Consider the following 14,768-nt stretch of genomic DNA (forward strand, 5'->3'; position numbering starts at 1 on the left):
TATTTGCCAGCATGCCATCATCCTTGCAAAGAAGCGGGGAAGGCATAAATACCCTGACCTATGGAAAGAGCTGCCTGCCTGGCATAAGCTAAACAACAAATAAGAGCAGCTCTGAGCAATCTTTGTCATTATATTTTGAAATGTGGGAGGACAAGGGATGATTGTTGGTTGGAGGCCAAAAGGATAATAAAAAGAAAATATAATAATAATAATATTATGAGCTGTTGCATTCGATTGGACCTCTGGCATATCTGTAACTATTCTTCCCTCTACCCCTTCCTTTCTCAATCTTTGCACCCTCCGCTTTCTTACTCCTACTTGCTGTATGTACGTTTAGCTATTTCCTTGCTAAGTTTTTCGCCATTTGGCTGTGTGTATAAAAACAATTGAACTTGGCATTTGCAATAGTGCCTTGATGTTGGCCATTAGATGATTCCCCGTTCATAAGCCATAACTTTATTATTCCTGGGAATGCTTGCATTTCAATCGTCAGTACGTCTTAAACTGTCAGTTTATATAAATATTTTTATGTAGGAAACATTTTCGTTCGTTAGGAATTCTAGGAAAAGCTAAACTAGATAAAGCAAGGATATTGTCCAGGGAGAATAAGAAAAGAAACTTAATACAAAAGTTTATCACTTAAGTCGTAACAAAGATAAAATAATGCAGACGTTTTAGTGGGAAATGCATTTTTTACTTCTTACAAATAATGAAAGATAAATTTGATAAATAATGAAATCCAATGGCAACACCTCCAAATACCGAGATATAACCCAGTAAAGTCTATTGTGTTAAATATTTCGACTAGGATGGAATTTGTGTTGTTTATTTATTTTACTTAATTTTTAATTTTATTGTATCTATTTCTTATTTTATTTTGTTTTATCTCTATATATAAAAGAGTCGCGTGAGTGACTAACTGATCACCGCCCATCCCAAACGGCTAAATCTAGAATTGTGAAAGTTTTCACGAATTTTGGTCTTGGGTCGGAGGCACGAGATAAGGCCGGGTTTTGTGATATTCGTACGTTAGGGTACTAAATAATACCAAATAGTACAAAAATAGGTACTGTTTGCCCAACGGATAGGGCTAGGAGAATGTTCTTGAACTCAAATTAAAGAGCTTATCGAAAAAAGTTTAGCAAAATTGTACTAGAAGTGGGAGAAATAGAACGATTAGTAGCACAATGGATACTATTTGGTACATTCTTTGTAAATTAAACTCGAGCTTTGAATTTTGTAACTTAGGTACTTAATTGGGTGACTACAAGAGTGGAAATTGTACATTTAGTACTAAAAAAAAGTACCAAAAAGGTACGAAATGAGTGAACTTTATATAGGGCGGATCGATAGAGGTAGAATTTTGAAATTTAAATTAAAAAACATCTGATGTAAAAGGATGAGGGTGCAAAAAAATGGAAAAATAGTACTGGTGACGGGAGAAAATGTATGTTTAGTACAGCAATTGGTACTTTCTTAGCTGATGGAACAAAAGGTCTCAAATTTGACACGTAGGTACAACTAGAAAATATATGACGGGTGCCTATGATTTTTTATACCCACAACCACAATAGGATGGGGGTTTACTAATCTAGTCATTCTGTTTGTAACACCTCGAAATATTCGTCTTAGACCCCATAAAGTATATATATTCTTGATCGTCTCGACGTTCTGAGTCGATCTAGCCATATCCGTTCATCCGTCCGTCTGTCGAAATCACGATAACGGTCGAACGCGTAAAGCTAGCAGCTTGAAATTTTGCAAAAATACTTAATATTTATGTAGGTCGTGGGGGGTTGCAAATGGGCCATATCGGTTCAGATTTATATCTAAATCCCCTATAAACTGATCTCCCTATTTGACTTGAGCCCCTGGATGCCGCAAATTGTGTCCGATTTGGCTGAAATTTTGCATATAGTGTTCCATTACAACTTTAAACGGTAGGGCAAAGTAAAGTTAAAATCGGTCTATAACCTCATATAGCTCTTCGATCTCGACCGATCTCCTTATTTGACTTCTTGAGCACTTACAATCCGCAATTTCTGCACGATTTGGCAGACATTTTGGATGTAGTATTCTGTTAAGACCTCCAACAACTTTCTCAAGTACGGCCTGAATCGGCCTATAACCTGATATAGCTCCCATTAAAACCGATCTCCCGATTAGATTTTTCACCCCCTACAAGCTGCAAATTTAGTTCGATTTTGCTGAAATTTTCCATGCGGTATTCTGACATGACGTTTCATTCAATCAATCAATCATTTCATTTCATTAAATTCCCTTCCATTTTATTTTATTTTATTTTATTTTATGTTATTTTATTTTATTTTATTTTATTTTATTTCATTTTATTTTATTTTATTTTATTTTATTTTATTTTATTTTATTTTATTTTATTTTATTTTATTTTATTTTATTTTGTTTTGTTTTATTTTATTTTATTTTATTTTATTTTATTTTATTTTATTTTATTTTATTTTATTTTTTTATTTTATTTTATTTTTTTTTCTTTTATGTTAATTTTTAGCTTTTTTTAATATTTTTAATATTTTAATGTAATTTTGATTAAATTTTGTTTTTCCTGTAGTTATTTTCATGTTGCCAAGGCAAATAATAGGCTCTACAGTTTTTTGCCCAAGCACTTACTTTTGTTCGCCATTATGGCCATTAAATCATTTATCAACTGTCATCATTAGCAATTTGCTTATATTAACTAATTATTACAATAATTCTATTTGTTGGCACACATGACGACGTTAGAACCAACACACCTCTACATAGTCTACATCTGTGTGCATATGTATGTACGTCTGTACTCGGGGGGAGTTCATACATCCACCCATTCATTCATTTTCCTCAACGTCATCGTTTGTCCCACTGATTGTTTGAACTTTTGCACAGCCATTAGAACAGCAGAAAAAAGGGATTGGTTTTGTATGAGACTTGAATATTGTGCGCCATGGGGTCTTGACAACGCGAGAATTGCCATAAGCAATGTTTCTTGTAAGCGGCATTGCGCTTCGAGAATTGCAATGTAATCACGGGCAATTTGAGCAATCGCTTCTCGAACGTCAGCAATTGCCAGCTGAGTGTCCGACCCTCCGTCCCTCCATCACTACATGGATTCACCAAGCTCCAGCTAGCTAGTGGAAGTGGAGTGTATCCAAATGCAAATGTTAAGGGGATATTTGTTTGCAGTTGCGTAAGTGGCGCCAATTTATGAAATTGATTGATGTTTGTTTTTTTTTTGTTTTCATTATTGTAGTTGTGTGTTTTTTGGTTTAAGTTTCTCTCTTTTTGAGTTCCATATTTCGTTGCTGTTTTTTTTTTTTTTTTGATTTGTTGCATTTTACTTTGCTTGTTTCGTATTGTTGTCTTATGAACAGACTTTGAATGATTTACAGCCACAGCTTTGTTGTGATTGCCTTTGTGCTTGGAGTGCAGTTGTTGGATTTCTGTATTTATTTATTATTGCATCGGTGATATCAAAAGGCGATTATTTAGCAATTTTTTATTGCAGGTAAAATTCTGATTTATTATCCATTTTGCAGAAATTAATTGTTGCTCACTTAACTCGTTAGAGCTTGATGCTTGATGGGAGTCAGAGATTTTAACCATTGCCCTGGGGGTAGTACAATATATACCATTAATTGTGGGTATGTGTAAGTAGGATAACACAGATAGATTAATGTGTGGAAGAAATCATGTTAAAATCATCATGGGAAAATGATGTTAACATGAACTTTTCGATTAATTTGCTGTTCGATTAATTTACTTTTGGGACTTAAGTCAATTGACAGTTTGCCTCTGCGATTTCAGTGCATCAGCGATTTTTTTCGCATTGGGGATAATGTACTTCTCGATTTATAGATTCGGGGTTTTATTCGCTCCTGTGGAGGCTACCGTAGCGCAGAGGTTAGCATGTCCGCCTATGACGTTGAACGCCTGGGTTCGAATCCTGGCGAGAGCATCAGAAAAAAATTTCAGCGGTGGTTTTCCCCTCCTAATGCTGGCAATATTTGTGAGGTACTATGCCATGTAAAACTTCTCTCCAAAGAGGTGTCGCACTGCGGCACGCCGTTCGGACTCGGCTATAAAAATGAGACCCCTTATCATTGAGTTTAAACTTGAATCGAACTGCACTCATTGATATGTGAGAAGTTTGCCCCTGTTCCTTGATGGAATGTTCATGGACAAAATTTGCGTTGCATATTCGCTCCTGTGATTTTTTTCGCTCCTGCGATTTTATTCGCTTTCGCGATTTTATAGGCTTCTGCGATTTTATTCGCTTCTGCGATTTTATTCGCATCTGCGATTTTATTTGCTTCTGCGATTTTATTCGCTCCCTCGATTTTTTTCGCTTTCGCGTTTTTATTTGCTTATGCGATTTTCTTTTATGAGGTTTTATTTGCTTTCGCGATTTTATTCGCATCTGCGATTTTATTCTCATATTCGATTTAATACGCATCTGCGATTTTTTTCGCTTCTGCGATTTTATTCGCATCTGCGATATTATTCGCTTCTGCGATTTTATTCGCTCCCGCGATTTTTTTCGCTTTCGCGATTTTATTCGCTTATGCGATTTTCTTTTATGCGGTTTTAATTGATTCCGCGATTTTCTTCGCGATGATAAATCGGTGTGGTTGTTATTTTTGAATATTTATCGATTTATTGATTCGGCGTTTTATTCGCTTCTGCGGTTTTATGCTTCTGCGGTTTTATATGCTTCTGCGGTTTTATATGCTTCTGCGATTTTATTTAGGATGGCGATCTATCTGCGTTACTATTTGGTTTTTTTTTTTTTGCTTTAGCTTTAAAGCCTATTTCAGCAAGGGTCATTAACCAAGAGATTGCCCAATTCAGAACTGTTGAGAGAGAATCTGCCCTCCAGCTTTACTCTTCACAAATGCATTTTTAATTCCTGCGATTCGTATGAAAAAAATCGTAAAAATCCACCACAAAAGGTTTTTTTTACTCTTTTGGAATACGTTTTTTTTGCGGTTGTGAAATTATGATTTGTAAACAAAAACACACAAACAGTTGACAATAATAAATAATTATTATTCAGCGATAGTCATACAATTATTTCAAAAAGGGGGAGTTGGTTCTGACTTTCCTGGGTTGGGCCTGAATAGAAATTACTTAGAAAATACCCATGTTGTGAACAACAATCATGTGAAACATTCACATAGTATGTATATATGGCCAAGTATGTCAGCAAAAACATGCGTATGTTGTTGTCAACATATCAACAAACTGTCATTTTCATAACATCGTTTGGTCGTCACTGTTTGTTGGTTTGGTTTGCTGGGTAACTTTTGTGGCAAACATGGGTTTGGCTGCTGCATGAACAGAATTTCATAAAAATGTTCACATCTATAACACACATAATAAGCGAACGCAAATACATTTGTATAAGCAGAAAATAATTTTGTTATAAATAAATCATAGGGTGTAACGGAAGCAGAGCAATGATAATGTGGATTTCAAGAATGGGACGCCTTTGGAGGATGGTTACCAAACTACGACGGAGATCAAATGGCAAATTGATTTTTATCGCTGAAAAGTACGAATTCGCAAGGTGCGAACTAATGAATATTGCTGGCGTAGAAATCGGAAAGTGAACAAGAGAGAACAAATCGCTGAAGAGTATAAAACGTAAAAGCGGGTTAAATAGTCAAAGCGAATAACATCATAAAATGAAAAACATCATGGAAACTTATACAAGTGCAGAAGAAAATAAAATCGCGGAAGAGTTAGAAGTAAGAAACGAATAAAATAACGAAGATGCATAAAATCGCATGGCAAATGCATTTGCCAATGAACATTCCATAAGGAACATGAGCAAACTTCTCACATATCAAGGAGTGCTGTCCAATTCGAGTTTTAAGTTAATGATTAGGGGCTTCCTCTCTACATATCCCAGTCCGAACGGCGTGCCGCACAGCTACACCTCTTTGCAGGGACCTTATACTTTTTGAATGGAATTTTCTATTAAAACGCATTTTTTTAGACATCAATGAATAAGGTCCCCAGGGACCTTTTCATCCCCCGGAGGGTTGAGAGGAAAAAACCAACGCTGAAAATTTTTTTCTGATGTTTTCGCCAGGATTCGAACCCAGGCGTTCAGCGACAAAGGCGGGCATTCTAACCTGTGCGCTACGGTGTCCTCCTAAAAATTCATAAAATCGCAGAAGCGAATAAAAATGTGAATGAAATCACGGAATAAAATCGTAAAAGCGAATAAAATTGGGAAGATCAAAAGGCAAAAATCGCAAAAGCGAACTACAACGCGGAAGCAAATAAAATCTCGGTAGCGAAGAAACCCTCGGAGTTTGATATAATCTCCAGAGTTTCAAAAAGCGCAGAAGCGTCAAAATTCGAAGAATGCGAAATAAATCACAGAAAGCGTTTGGAATCGAGGAAGCAAATCAAATCTTGGCAGTGAATAATATAACGAAATGGAATAAATCGCGAAAGTTGGTAAAATCGCGGAAGATTCATAAAACAAGGAAGAATCAAAAAGTGAGGAAGCGTTTAAATTCGCAAAAGCGAATAAAACCAAAAAAATAGGTACATAAAAATATCACCAGCAGTATCAGCGAATGAAAGCTCGAAATTGAGTCAAAACGTGCATAAAAAAGTAAAGCGAATAATGTAACGAAAGAGTCCAAATTGGCGGAAGCGTCATTAATCGTGGTAGAGGAACAAAGGAAAGGCATAAAATCATTAAAGCGTCAGACATCGAATAAGGGAATACAGACGTAAAAGCGAGTGAATTTAAAGCAGCGAATAAAATCTCGAAAAATACAAAATCGTGGAAACAAATGAAAACACGGCAGTGAATAAAATCGCGGAAGAGGTTGAAATCCTAAGGCGATAATAAAATTGCGAAAGCAAATAAAATCACTACAGCGAAAAGAATTGAATATAAACATGAAATTGAATCAAATCGTGGAAGCGAACCAAATCGCGGAATTGAATAAAGTCGCGGAATCGTCCAACGTTTATAAATCAGAAGAAAGCCGATTGGGATGGTTTCAGAGAATACACCAATCGAGGACTGAATGAGCTACCTACGCCCTTAGATGTACCTACTGCTGAGAAAAATAATTAAGGATGGAGCCAATCGCTTGACGCCTGCCTGTGGAATGTCCTATGTGCAAAAGCTTAACACGCAGACGAGCATGACGGAACTGAATCGGAAATCGATAGAGTGGTCGGGAAATAAATAAGATGACTAAGACGCTTGAAGCATTGTAACTTAAGTACCGGTACTGGCAAGTTAAAAATGTCAACCGCAGCGAAGATTCATCCAACGCTCTGGGCCCAGATGTTCAAATTGTTAAAGTGCCGAAAATGCAGTTTTTTTTCTTGAAGAGTGCTTATTTTTTCCAAATTAATCTGGCAACCCAGCTCCAGACTCCGCGACTCTTATTTGGTTTCGCTGCTAGCGATTGTTTGAATTTGATTCTTTGGATGGGTTTAGACTCTAAAGCACAGCATACTGTTACAACAACATCTGAGGCGTTGAATCGTCGGAATCCCATGATTGCTGTACATACTCACAACTTTCAGAGTTGCCACATTTGAAAGTACATATGAGAAAACATATTGTTTAATATCACCTTTAGGAAGTGAAATCAAACAATTGACCTCTAGAATGCCAATAATTCTAAAAAGGCTCTGCCCCCACCAAAGAGGGGTATTTAGACTGCCAAATGCATGGATCGAAAAAGTACCCAAATATGACCCAACTTTTGCTTTTTTATGTTAAATTTTCAACATATCGTTATGGACATTGATAAGCCGATTAAAAATATTTTCTAACAACTTTTTGATGTCTTTGAATTTAAAATCCAACAACACCTCCCTCTCCTTGTTTCCCCCACTCTCCCTCCCACTCATTCCAATGAAATCCAAATTTTTGGTTATTCTCCATAGACATCTTTATAGTCGCTGACATGCACATGCACAACAAATTCTAATAAAATATTCATCACTTTTAATTAACATCAGTTTTAGGCAAATAGAAAAAAAAAAACAAAAAAAGGAAAGAAAAAAAACCTTTGCTATTGGATGGATTTTTCATCGCCATCTCAACGTCATTGCCCACCATACCACAGACATGTGAACATGTGAGAGTCGTCGTTGTTGCGTTTGCGTTACGGCATTCAGTAGTTGCGGTCATATGCAAGGCACATAAATTCGCATAAACATTTGTTTATAACTTTTTTTTGCGTAATTACTAAATGTATGTGGTTGAATATTCGTTTTACTTTTCTTTTTTGCTTTTGCAAAACAAGTTCAGATTGTTTTGCATGCATGCATGCATATGGACTCGACGATAACTAAAGAGATTGTGAAAATAGCGTTATGTGAGGTTGGTCACATCGAATCTTAAATTAGAACGAATTTCATAGAAGAGGCGGCATTGTCGATGAGTAAAAGAAAGAGTTCAATGTTTGATTATAGAAATGGATTGTTTGATAAAATGAAAAAGTAAATATAAAACAAGCAAGAGCGTGCTAAGTTCGGCCGGGCCGATTCTTCTATACCCAACACCATGGATCGCATTTTTCTAGTTCTATGCGCAGTATCTTTTTTAAGGCAAACAAAGAATTCTGAATAAGAACTGTTATGCTTTGGAGCTATATCATGTTATAGTCCGATTCCGTCCATACATGAATGCTAAACATTGTAGAAGTGATTGTGTAATATTTCAGTTCATTCGGATAAGAATTGCGCCTTGTAGGGGCTCAAGAAGCAAAATCGGGAAATCGGTTTATATGGGAGCTGTATCAAGCTATTGATCGATTCAGACCATATTAGACACGTATATTGAAGGTCATGAGAGAAGCCGTTGTACAAAATTTCTTCTAAGTTGAATGAGAAGAAGTCAAGATCCCAGATCGGTTTATATGGCAGCTATATCAGGTTATGTACCGATATGCGCCATACTTAGCACCGTTATTGAAAGTCATAACAAAACCCCTCATGCGGAATTTCAGCCAAATCGGATGAGAAATGCGCGCTCTATTGGCTCAAGAAATCATGATCCAAGATCGGTTTATACCAAATTATGAACCGATTTGAATCATACTAAACACAGTTGTCGAAATAGATACCAAAACACTACGTGCAAAATTTCAGTCAAATCGGACGAGAATTGCGCCCTCTAGGGGCTGAATAAGTCAGACCCAAGATTGGTTTATATGACAGCTATACCAAATTATGAACTGATTTGAATTATACTTAGCACAATTGCTGCTAATACCAAAACACCACATGCAAAATTTCAGTCAAATCGGATGAAAATTGCGCCCTCTAGAGGCTCAAGAAGTCAAGATCCAAGATCTGTTTATATGACAGCTATACCAAATTATGAACCGATTTGAATCATACTTAACAAAATTGTTGAAAACGGTAACAAAACACCACGTGCAAAATTTCATTCAAATCGGATGAGAATTGCGCCCTCTAGAGGCTCAAGAAGTCAAGACCCAAGATCGGTTTATGTGGCAGCTATATCAACGAATGGACCGATTTGAACCATACTTAGCGCAGTTGTTGGAAGTTATACCAAAACACCACGTGCAAAATTTAAGTCAAATCGAACGAGAATCGCGTCCTCTAGAGGCTCAAGGAGTCAAGACCCAAGATCGGTTTATATGGCAGCTATATCAAAACATGGACCGATTTGGCCCATTTACAATCCCAACCGACCTACACCAAGAAGAAGTATTTGTGCAAAATTTCAAGCGGCTAGTTTTACTCCTTTGAAAGTTAGTCCTATGGTGGAGGGTATAAAACGAGTTCGGTTCGGTTCGGTTGGACAGAACCATCCAAATCATTTGTACAAATTTGTTTCCAAGGTTTCCCTTTACCAAAGTTTAATGGGAAGTCAAAACAAGAAATGCCATACTTGTTTAATACTTACGGATAAGAATTTTTTCCTATGGGTGCTCAAGAAGTTATTTTTAATAAAAATGTGCAACTTCTAACTAAATACCCACAAAAATTCCCAAAGACAAATATCGAATGTGTGGGAGTTTATTGGGAAGTTGCTCATCTCTAGAATTAAATGTATCTCCCATTTACTCAAGTAAGCGACTCGACTGACTCAAGCATTTGCTTTTTCATTATGAAATCAGCTGGTTTTGACATAAAAGAAAACGAAAATCGCTCATTTTCAGTGACACAAATTTAGTGAGACAGGTAGTAAGAGGTCGATTTATAGGGGATGAATGTAGGCAAGTAGTCTTAGAAAATTTCATGTCTCTAATGACATACCATTTCATAATAACCAACAATTTCCAATAAAATTTCAATGTTCCACTTTGCGGAGGCATTTCATCCAAACTTTGCGAAACGCATGTTTGCGTAAATGCAAAGTTTTGTTTATTTCATAGCTAGCTCCAAGTTTTATTTATGCGAATATTTTTTGCTACAATTTCCATTGATTTATGGTAATTTGTTAGCATTTAAACAGTGTTTTTTTTTTTTGGTTTGTTGTATGTGTTTGCCAATCTCAATTTCAGTGGGTTTTCGTTCATGCGTAAATAAAGCCCCCTATTTCACCTCAGCTGATCTCAATCATCATAGAAACCCCTACGGTTGCCGTTCGAGACAGATTAATAGACAAGAACTAGTAATTAACGACTGAATTGACTAGTTTTATAAATTGCTTGTTTTTCTCTGCTCTGACTTCTGCTTGTCCGCTTCGATGGAAGTTGAAAATTTCATTTTTTCAATTAACAAATTCGCAAGCAGCATAAATGTTTTAACAAACATTTCAGTTTAGTTAATGCTAGTGCAGTCTACATATCAGTCCGTCTGTTTCGATGGTTCAGTGATCAATGAGGCTTGTGGACCATCATTGAATGTGCATGGTAGTTGGGATGTGACTGGGAGATTGGGCACCATTTATTTTGTGGTGGTGTTGATGTTACTTTACTTGGGGCAAGCATACTTTATGTTATTGTCACCTGAATGCAGTGCCAAAAAGTTTGGTACAGTAATGCCTCGATATACGTCGGCAAACTATTGTTCCTACTAATTTCGATTTAAGGTGGAGTTAAATACTATGTGCACGCACGTGGTAGCGTCATTAGCAGAACAACAAAAATCTACCCCCAACGAAACTACCTTGAGTGGCAAATGCTGTAAATTTAAATGTCAAAGTGGTTTTTGATATAAACTTTGTTTTACAACTTATCTTTTACACGTGTGTTTTTTTATTTATACTTGCATTATTATAACGCTGTTTTGTTACCAATGTGTGGAATATCGTATGAAATAGACCATCTTTTTAAGATTTTAGAAAAAATCACAGCTGTGTTATCCAGCCTTTGACATTTAGATTTACAGGAAAATCAAATCAAATATAAAAAAAATTTTACTCAGCTGTTCGCATGATTTCACCTTCTAAGTGCATCCTGGCGCGCATTAAAAATGCAACTCTGTAAAAAGAAATCCCCCAAAAGCATCGCCCAAAATTTTAACAGTGTTTAACTTTGACGCTTAACCATCTCTGTATAATCGAGGCGACGATAAGAGACCTGGAAGGAAGAGAAGAGGTTTCTGATCGGATACCTGAGATGAACCTTGAAGTCGAGTGCGAGGCACTGCTGCCATTATTTCGGTTGAGATTATTTGTATGGAGATGAAGGCTATTGTAAGAAAGATTTGAAGTGGAATATCGAAAACACCAGACAACAAAATAGTCGCAATCCATTCAAAAGGAGTGTACCAAATTTAACTCGGTTCATTGAAAAGATGGACTTCATTATTGCCATTGTGACTAAGAAAATAATTCACAATGGTATTAGAAGACAGTTGAGTGGGAACTTTCATTTACCGGAAGCGGTGCAAATCTACTACAAATCCTAACGGTCAATGTAGGAAATGATTGCTTTTGAACTAGAGAGGGGGTGGGAAAACAAGTGAAAGACCAAGTAATGTTTTTCGAGACGAGTATTTTATTTTCACCTACCTTTGATGTTATGTTGTTTCCTCGGCTGACGTTGACAAAAGAGCAAAAGAACCTTGGCAACAATATTGCCAAGTTACAATAAAGAATTTACAGAGATTGAAAGAGTAAGATTACTACTCTTATAAAGCGTATGTATCAGCTCGTCTTTACGATATGGCTAGAAGATCACATGTCCGACTAGAATCCCGGTAGAGGAGTAAATCTCATTCCCATTACCTACAGGATACATTTCAGATAATTACTTTGCGACATATCCTTGAAAATACCTAAGAGAAAAAGAACGATACTTGCAAGAGCGAAACTGGGCATGTTTCTGTCGACAATCAGCGTGATCAAGGGAAGGTCACTAAAGAGACTATCGAGATGGGCTACGAGAAATGGGTTAAGCTAAGCTAATCCAAGGAAGACGAAGCTGGTGCTATTCACTCGCAGATATAGGATACCGGATTTAAGACTTCCATTTTGAGTTCTGCAGTTGTTAAAGAAGAAAAAATATGTAGGCCAAGTGGTCTATTTTAACCAGTCCTATGAAAGGAATACAAAGGAAAGAGGTCGTAATGCGATGCGAGCATTGTACTTCTGCAATAGGATTTTGATAAGGAAACAGAGAGTTTGCCCGATGATGATTTACTGGATTTTCACTTCCATTGTGAGACCAGTGCAGTGCCGGGGAGTTTCAAAAGGTACAAAGCTCATAAAAAGGAGCTTCAGACGTTGCAAACATCTATGGTGGAAACATGGGAGCGTTAAGTTTCACATCGCAGAAAGGTTTGATGTTATGCTAAACAAGCAACCTATTAAAGTCTTTATTCGGCCATGGTTGTGCTTAGGCTGAGGAAACTCGGCATGCCGAAGGAGAACAGAGACGGCCACAATTCTATTCTAGATAAAATAGATATCTGGCACCAAGACCGATTCGGGATGGATATTCAGAATTTGCTATACCGGATGTAAGGAGTGGGAGATGGATGCTTTGTTTTTGGGAAGGATAAGACCTCGACCCCGGTCTTCACATATGCCCTTGCGATGGAGGCTCTTTCCAAGGGAAGAGAAGTGGATGCTGGAGCCATTTGGAACTACAGATGAAGTCAGGCTCGGTACTCTAGTCTACCGGTGAAGACCTCGGATTCAAAGACAGTGAGGTAGAAGTGCGCAGATGGATTTCAAACATTTCACGTGTTTGAAATCCATCTGCTCAAAATTGATTCGTACAGCATCTTTCGTGCACTAGATAACGATTTTGTGGCTATTGTGTGGTTTATTTGTTTAAGTTAAGTAAATATTAGTAACATTTTATGGCTGCCATAAACAAAGTGTGTGTTATGGCTGTCGCAAATAATGTGTGATTTTTTAATTATAAATAAGCATTCCTTTATGGGATAAGTAGTCTAGTAATATTTGTAAAAATAGAATGTAAGGAATTTTTCAATAAATTAAATCAGTGTTGTATTAACATTTAAACCGTTCGCGTCTTCCTGATAATTCTTACACCCTAAGTTAACTTCGGGCTCGTGATATACCGCTAACTTGGGTTCCCGGACATGATTGTATTCCGCGAAATGAGAAAGCGGATGATTATGCCCGAAAGGGGTCCTCCACTGCGAGCGAACCGGTTGTCGACCTTGCACGCATGCCATTTATGGAACTACTTATAGTGGATGGCCAGTGCGGAGTCGTTGGCGAGGTGAGAATCTGTATATGTATGCCGAACATTTGGAACACTTCTAACCCAGACGTCGGAAGCAACTGCTGACTTTGAATAAGAAGAAGGTGACTGGGAGTAATAACCGGGTATTGTGCGGTAGGTCATATGACTGTGCATATGGGAAACCCGCGTAATGATGGGGAGACGATCGAAAAATTGGTTATCTGATGTCCGGGGTAAATGGTTTTCCGCCGATGTAGGCAATATTGTTTCTGAAACTTATCTTATTGTCGTCAATAAAACAGGATGAAGGACTACTGGCTTAGGTAAGAGTGGCAGTCTATTTTCTAAGCGGACTCGCTTACACTATTTTAGTGCATTGTGATAAGTACCACTGGGTTACATACACCGGGCAGGCACTCGGGTAAAGATCAAAGGTATTGCAATCCATGTCTAAGCTTGGTGTCCCTTGTAGGGTGTTGATAGCTAAGACATGTTTAGGTTGACAAGAGGGTGAGAATTCAAATCCGCTCTATACTACTATAGACGATAACCGATTTGTTGGGCACTCTAAATCCGAAAAGAAAAGATATTTGTCGATTTTGTGCCCCTAAATTAGGTCATGTCTGGTTTCGTATTTCCACCTTAAGGATATAGGACATAGGAAATGTTCCAAAACGTCGCATTAACTAATGCCCTAAATACGCTATCATTGCCGCATTCGAGACAGCTTATCGGATGATCTCTTTTCACACATTGTTCCATGGTTACCTTTAAGAGTGTGTTATTAAGAATAATTAAAAACTCATACGCCTTATTTAAAAGAAGGGTAGAGTTGGATTGAATGGAGCAAGTAGGTGTGAAAGCTTATATTTAAAGATGTTTTAACATTTGCAATTATTTCATAATTATATATCATAAATTCCAATATGATCGTTTAGTGTGAACGACCTTTAATAATTACACAAGACATTCATTCACAATAGCTATAATGATAAGATCACAAGACCCCCAAATGCAAGGCAATAGGTTACACTGGTTGCTAAAATATTTAATCGTACAACCACAACTGCTGGAAGGGAAATTTTCATAAAGAAAATACCGAAAAAGAATGAGATGAATTAATCC

General features: G+C 37.0%; 1 protein-coding gene across 8 annotated transcripts in view; it reads right to left on the reverse strand.

The window, feature by feature from the left end:
- Positions 1–14,768, reverse strand: part of LOC106088524 (cAMP-specific 3',5'-cyclic phosphodiesterase) — a 692,903-nt gene that overhangs the window by 239,108 nt on the left and 439,027 nt on the right. The window lies entirely within an intron of this gene.

The sequence above is a fragment of the Stomoxys calcitrans genome, chromosome 4 (assembly GCF_963082655.1).
Source record: "Stomoxys calcitrans chromosome 4, idStoCalc2.1, whole genome shotgun sequence".
NCBI classification, from domain to species: Eukaryota; Metazoa; Arthropoda; class Insecta; order Diptera; family Muscidae; genus Stomoxys; species Stomoxys calcitrans.